Source organism: Paramormyrops kingsleyae, chromosome 5 (genome assembly GCF_048594095.1).
Source record: "Paramormyrops kingsleyae isolate MSU_618 chromosome 5, PKINGS_0.4, whole genome shotgun sequence".
Classification (NCBI taxonomy): domain Eukaryota; kingdom Metazoa; phylum Chordata; class Actinopteri; order Osteoglossiformes; family Mormyridae; genus Paramormyrops; species Paramormyrops kingsleyae.
This window is the reverse complement of record NC_132801.1, coordinates 41717893-41725713: the sequence shown is the minus strand read 5'-3', so window position 1 is coordinate 41725713 and position 7821 is coordinate 41717893. Positions and strand designations below refer to the sequence as shown.

At 42.0% G+C, this 7821-nt stretch overlaps 1 long non-coding RNA gene across 1 annotated transcript; it reads left to right on the top strand.

Moving 5' to 3' along the window:
• The first annotated feature begins 5452 nt into the window (after positions 1–5452).
• On the top strand, positions 5453–7821 carry LOC111835406 (uncharacterized). The gene is made up of 3 exons (XR_011991896.1): positions 5453–5643; positions 6501–6557; positions 6932–7821. It is a non-coding gene; the product is annotated as an uncharacterized lncRNA (long non-coding RNA).

Genomic DNA, 7821 nt, shown 5'->3' with positions numbered 1-7821 from the left:
ATTTATGAAACAACTTCCACAGTCCTTCAGCCTTACATCTGAAGCATCGTGTATAAATGAACTTGAACAGGCGACTGCAAACATGGATAAATCCCTTCGTAGCACACTAGATCTTGTAGCTCCACTTAAGAAAATAAAGCATAGAGATAAGAAACCTGCCCCCTGGTACTCTGATCATACACGTGAACTCAAACAGGCATCACGCAAGCTAGAGCGCAAATGGCGCTCAACTAAACTAGAAGTTTTCAAATCTGCATGGAAAGAGAGCCTGTCTAAATACAGACAAGCACTAGTGACTGCTAGGTCTGTGTATCTCTCCAGATTAATAGACGGGAACAAAAACAATTCAAAATTCCTATTTGAATCCGTGGCTAGGTTAACACAGAATTCTCCATTAAACTCGCAAGTCCCACAATCTCTTAAGAGTAATGACTTTATTACATTCTTTAATGGTAAAATAACTAAGATTAGACAGACCATCCAGTGCACATCCTTAGCTACCTATGACTGCCAGACTCCTGCTAGTCTTATGCCTATCAATAATGAGACTTTTGAATCTTTCATTCCTATAAAACACCCAGAACTCCTGAGCTTAATTTCCTCCTGTAAATCCTCTACAAGCCTCATAGACCCAATTCCTACAAAATTTTTCAAGGAAATCGCACCACAGATTAGCAATACCCTGTTAAATGTGTTAAACTCTTCTCTTAAGCTTGGATATGTTCCTAAACCTTTTAAATTGGCTGTTATTAGACCCGTTCTAAAGAAACCAAATCTTGACCCTAGTGTTTTAGGAAACTATAGACCAATCTCAAATCTTCCTTTCATTTCAAAGATCATGGAAAAGGTTGTAGTTCGTCAGTTGTCTACTTTCCTACAAAAAAATAATAATAATGAATTATATCAGTCTGGCTTTAGACCAAACCATAGCACAGAAACTGCTCTAGTCAAAGTAATGAATGATTTACTTATGGCTTCTGACCGTGGCTTGATATCGCTGTTGGTATTACTGGATTTAACTGCAGCATTTGATACTGTGGACCATAATATCCTCTTGGACCGGTTAGAAGGTGTAGTTGGCATTACAGGGACAGCACTCTCTTGGTTCCGCTCATATTTAACTGATCGCTATCAGTATGCACATGTGAACAACGAATCATCCAAGGCCACCAAAGTCACATACGGTGTCCCACAGGGATCAGTACTGGGCCCACTACTGTTTACACTATACATGCTACCGCTTGGTAACATTATTAGAAAACATGGTGTTGGGTTTCATTGTTATGCAGATGATACACAGTTATATATATCTGTTAACCCTGATGATACATCACTCCTATCTCGGTTAGAAGATTGTCTGTTAGATATTCGGTGCTGGATGGCAAAAAATTTTCTAATGTTAAACACAGAAAAAACAGAAGTACTGGTGATTGGTCCCAAGGCTGCAAGAAATAAGTTTCACCACCTCAGCATTAGTGGCCTTCCTACACAACCTAACACAGTGGTTAGAAATCTTGGTCTTCTAGTAGATTCAGATCTATGTTTTGATGCTCACATAAGAAGTATTACTAGAACTGCGTTTTATCATCTACGAAACATAGCCAAGCTTCGTAAGATGCTCTCACTTCGTGATGCAGAAAAATTAATACATGCCTTCGTAACTACCAGACTAGACTACTGTAATGCCCTCCTTTCTGGTTGCCCGTCTGGTTCCTTAAATAAACTTCAGCTGGTACAAAATGCGGCAGCCAGAGTTCTCACAAACACTAAAAAATTTGATCACATCACACCAGTCTTATCCTCCCTTCATTGGTTACCAGTTAAGTCTCGGATTGACTATAAAATACTGCTGTTAACCTATAAAGCACTGAATGGCCTTGCACCAGACTACCTTAATAATCTGCTGACCACATACAATCCCCCACGCTTGCTTCGATCTCAAGGTGCGGGATATCTGTTAGTACCTAGGGTAGAAAGATCAACGGCAGGCTGCAGAGCTTTCTCCTATAGAGCTCCTCAGCTGTGGAACGGTCTTCCACCGGATGTGCGGGTTTCACGCTCACTTTCAATATTCAAGTCTAGACTAAAAACACACCTATTTAGTTTAGCTTATAGGGACACTAGTTCTAGCTCTAGCTAGCTTCTCACTCCCAGTTAAACCGATAGTGTGAGGTGTAGAGCTGGGTGGGGATCGGTGCCATTGGCTTTGGATAAACTGAATTGACAGTGCTGTCACTCTAGCTTCACAATTGCTTGTGGGATTGGAGTGCTGACATTTCAGGGACTCCCCATGCCTGCATTCCCACCTGCCTCTCCCTCCTACTTATGCTGCCATAGCCATATCTGCCGGAGCATTGCACTTCATATTGCACTCATCTAACTTTTAGCACTGTCTATAGTCTCCCTTACTTTGACTAATTGCATTTATTTCCACCACCTTCTCCTGGGTGGTGCTACCTGGAGCCTTCAATCTATCAAGATGTCCAGCACACCCTGCAACATGTGACGTCGCCACTGCCAATGACGACCGTGCATCCAGCTCGCCGTTCTGCCAGTGTCATCTTCCTTGTATGACCCGCTCCCTGCCTTCTGGCTGCCTGGCGATTGGAGGAAGTGTTGGCACCGGCTTGTCATCTCCCCCCTGCTCCCCGTTTGTGTTTCAGACTAAACTGTATTTGACTCTCCCTGCCGGCCCCTGGAGGATGGGCTCCCCCTTTGAGTCTGGTCCCTCCCAAGGTTTCTTCCTTCTAGGGAGTTTTTCCTTGCCACTGTCGCCTATGGCTTACTCACTGGGGGCTTTGGGTGGGGATGCTGTAAAGCGCTTTGGGACAATGTAATGTTGTGATAATGCGCTATACAAAAATAAATTTGTTGTTGTTGTTGTTGAAATGACTAAGGAGAAAAAAGCAGGCTTAGTTTAAGTAACTTCACAGCACATCGAACTGCGTGTAATACATAATGGTAATTTCATTTAGCATATAGAGAAAAACATTAATGTCACCTTTGACTGTAAAATTGATGGCCATACGCCATATTTTACGTCACTCCTTCTGAGGCACATTGGGTATTAATGCCCTGTGCGAAATAAAATCTTTTACAGTCGAAGGTCTGCATCATTATCCAGTTAAATCTTCTCTTTCCTCTCGCTGTCGACATTCTCATCAAAAATCAACAATGAAATGTGACGCGATGCCGTAAAAATAGCACGCCACCTTCCAGAAGTCGTAAGCATGCATATGCGTAGTAGTGTAAGTTACATTTTCGGTAGTGACACAGGGCTCTCAAGTTTTCTGAACTGTTTTTTTGCCTAGCTGCAGTGATCACGCAATGGGATTTGTAGTTTTATAACCATGCAGACCAGAAATCATAACCAACGGATTAGTTTCACAGCGTTTTACTATTTTATTTTCTGCGGACAACGCTTTTTGGGAATGAATGGAGGTAAGAATTTTAAGACTTGGGTAAATTAAATTTAAGACCTAGGATGAAAATCTGGGCATTTTAAGACATTTTAAGGCCTTAAATTTAACTTTCTGAATTTTAGACTTTTTAAGACCCCGCGGGAACCCTGCAGTGACTAAAATATAAATATATCTTCCTGTTCATATTATTTTAATGGATTTTTTTCCGATTACAGTCATTGCATTTCATGTTTCACCTTTGTAATATGCATACGCTTTTATTTTACAGTAAAATACCGTTATAACGGAATTCAAGGGACCTGGCAAAATAGTCCGTTACATCCAGAGTTGCTGTATGCCCAGAACACAACTACTGTCACGCCTCTTTCCGGTTGACCAAGCCTCCTGACGATCATCTATTTAACCAGCACTAACCACTGTTGCGAATTATCATTGCTCTCATGCGCCCTACTAAGCATTCTTCCTCTTTTGTGCCACGTCATCTGCCCTGCCCGACCTGCCTGCCCGTCTCGTCTTCCTGATCCCTGCCCTGCTTCATCTGTGTTTCCTGGTGTGCCTGTCTTCCTGTCCTGTGCCTCTTTGTAGGATCTCTCCGGCTCCCGACCCTCTGCCTGCCTTCTCGACCATCGCTTGTTGCCTTCCCCTTTGGACTTGTTTCTCGTTCGGTGTCCCAATAAAACTTTGGGTCTCCTGCATCTGGGTTCAGCCTGTTCTGTTCTTCTCGGACGTGACAACTACAAGACACCATTTACTCATGCCACACCTCAGCAGACACACTTGTGGTATAGATTATTATATTGTACATGTAGCAATCCAACTTTACCTGACTAGATGCATGACTATTAATAATCCCGACTACGTACGTATCACTGGCACGCCACACGCCTTGTAGGCAGAACTGCATGTCCGTTATAGCCGAACAGAACTACAGCTAAAAGCGGCCCTGGGCACCAAATTGTTTGTCCATTATAAGCGAAATTCCATTATATGCCAGTCTGCTATATCCGATGCTTTTTCTGCATGTTCTTAAATACGCACGGCTGGGACCAGCGGACCTCGTCCGTTATGGATGATTGATATTCCATTATAAGCGAGTCCACTATATCAGGATTTTACTGTAATTATTTTGGAATTAATTGGAATGCTAAGATGTGATTTCACAGCCTTTATTATATTGATTATGTAGCAATCTCAGCTCTGTTCTCCATATTATGGAAGTATCACGCAGAGCTTTACTTCAGAAAAGATGGTTTTTATTCTCTGCTTTCTCGTCTTGCTTTTACTCACAGCACTGACTACAGGGTTCCATTTTTTTATATACGTATATACAAGACTCATTCTCCCGCTAACTCAAATAAAATCATGTCACTTTGGTACACCTTACAGATTAACAAAAAAATTCAATCAGATAATGTAAAATATAATGTCAGATGAGGATCTAATTTAACAGATTATATGATATGAATAGTAAGATCGCGGAATTTCGTCCGATGGAACGATCTGTTGGGAATCTGTTCCCACACGTTGGACGTTCTTTGAAACAACGCTAAACTAAGCGAGACAGATATATCCTGGTCCAGACCAGGCTTGTTTGCAGGCCTAAATTACCATGGTAATTCAGCGGGGATTCATTTAAGACACGTTGATGGAACGGAACTCTCACTTAAGTAAGACTGACTTTTCGAAATAAGTCAGACTTTCCCTTAAGCCTGCTTCATGGAATACCCCCCAGCAGGGGCGCCGCCAGGGGGGAAAAGGTTAGAACGATTCTAGGGGCCCAGCACTGACATGGGGCCCTGTTAGGGGCTAATAATATTATCTTAATAATGTTGCCCTATTTAGGCTTTTGAAATAAAATATAAAATTTTATCTGTTACAATAAGCAAATTGAACATGGTTGTCGTTTTCTATAACATTTTTCTTGAATTCTTTATCATATTGTCATTTACCCCTCTCTCTTATTGAGGAATGGTACGGTCTGATTCTCGCAGGGCGGGACATGTGAAATGCGTGTGCTCAGAGAATGATCAGCTGTTCTATTCTATATAACGTGAGCGTAACCGCTGCACGCAGGTGTAGGCTACACATGAACAGTCGCTACTGATGGTGATAGTGACAGTAAATATGAAGTCCGGCTACCAAAAACGTAAAGAGAAGCTGCAGAAAGCTGAGAGGGAGAAAAAGGGCAGACAACTGGTGACTCAGTTTTTCCCAAAGAAAGGTAGGCTATTAGCAGGCATTAGTCACTGACCTTGGTGTTTATAATATGCTAGCGAGTGATGGATAGCAGTGATGCGCGGGTCAATGTATAAACAACCCGAACCCGACCGACGTTTTCAAATAACCTGCCCGCAACTCGGACCGCAAAAAAAAGAAAGAAAATATTGTACCCGACCCGCTTCCTGTCTAGTACCATATAAATTACAAAGGTTTAATTGGCATCTTTATTTCAAACGACCGACCGCGACCCGAATATCATTAAAAATATTTTTGGATGACTCGTAACCGCGGGTGACCGCGGGCACCCGCTCATTTTGGATCAACCCGCGCATCACTGATAGATAGACCTACAGATTTCGTATTAAAGTGGTTGGATTAGCCTAACAAGAGAACAATTTACCGTACAGTTAGCAATGCAGTGCCATTTTATTTTAATTCGCAACCTTTATTGCCACGGGAGATCAGATGAATGTACAAAACTGGATGAACATGTGTGATTGTCACGTTTAGGCAAGTAGGCGAACCAGGAAGCAGGCGAGCTGAGCCAAACTTACGGGTAGAAGGGGGTTTATTGGCTGACGGACAGACAGGCACGGACATCTACGGACAATACAATGACAAGTCTCGGGAAGACTGACTCAGACAAGGACTAAATACAAAAGACGGGCTAGACCTAACAGGATACAGATGATCACAATCAGGGCGAAACAGGAGGTAATGAGGTGGGCGTGGCACACATCGGGAGCGGACGGAGCGGGGCGTGACAGTGATAAACTAGGCTAATATACAAGATAAAACATTACATTATGCTGGTGCTAGCCAGTTTCATAACTAATGAAGTGCCCTCAACATGCACAGATTCACCCTCAGGGGGACACCTGCCCTCAGCACCAAACCCACTTGAAGGAGAGGGAGGTGAGCAATACAATCCATAAATAAAGGCTTTAGGATTTATTATTATTATTATTATTATTATTATTATTATTATTATTATTATTATTATTTACAGGGAGCAGCTATCAAGCTAATTAGCATATTAAAGAGTTGGTGATAATAGACAACAGTCAGAATTAGGCTGAAAAGACTGTTAGGCCTACTATAAAATGGAAAATCCATGGTCACTTTCAAATTTTACATATTTATTTTCTTTTATGAGCAACAATTGTTAGGCTACTTACAATGTGGAGTTCATTTAAATGCAATGTTAATGTGGTAAGAGAACTTGCATGCGTCACTGTATCAGTGTGGATTTATAACAGACTGTATTATGCACATTGTGGACACTTCAGAGCCAGGTCCTTCTTCAGGCCATGATGCAGCAGCCAGAGAGGAGACCAGAGGTGCTCAAGTACAGGAAGAGAACAGGGCGAGTTCAAGCAACGCAGATGATGAGGAAGAAGCAGCAAAGAGTAAGGAGCAGAGAGAGGCTGAGTTGAGGGACATTGGTGAGACTGAGCAGCATGCAGAACCTGAAGATCTGCTGTCTGCTGATCCAGGGTTGTGGCCAGAAAAATTAAGTGACAGTGATAGAGCATGCATTATTAGAAAATTGGCTGCGACAGAGGAAAAACAAATGCCCAAAGACTCTGAGGGAAAGCCATTTCCAGATTACTTAAAATATACAAAGACAGCAAATGGCAGAGAAAAGATGAAAAGGGATTGGTTAATTTACAGTGAGAGTGTAAATGCACTTTTCTGCATTCCTTGCATTCTTTTTTCACGGGATGTAAAAAGACCTTCTCAAAGTGCTCTGAGTAGCGAGCATGGTTGCATGTATGACAAATTCCCAAGCCATGAAAACAACCAAGCACACAGGGATTGTTACTGGAAGTGGAAAAACTTGCAGTGTTCTATTATGGCTGCAAAAGGGATAGACCACCATCTGCAAAGACAGATGCAGTCAGAAATAGAAAGAAATATAGCCCTCTTGGAGAGACTACTTCATGTCACGCTGCACTTGGCATCGAGAAATTTGCCTTTCAGAGGTAAAACAAAAAAGTTAGGTGATGTCCACAATGGGAACTATTTGGGAACACTAGAACTAGTATCCCACTATGACACACTTTTAAAAGAACACCTAGACAAAGTGAGGAACTCGGCCAAAGAAACTAGACTTACTCATTATTTGTCCTCCGACATTCAAAATGAGTTCATTGAACTGTGTGGGAAAAGAATGCTT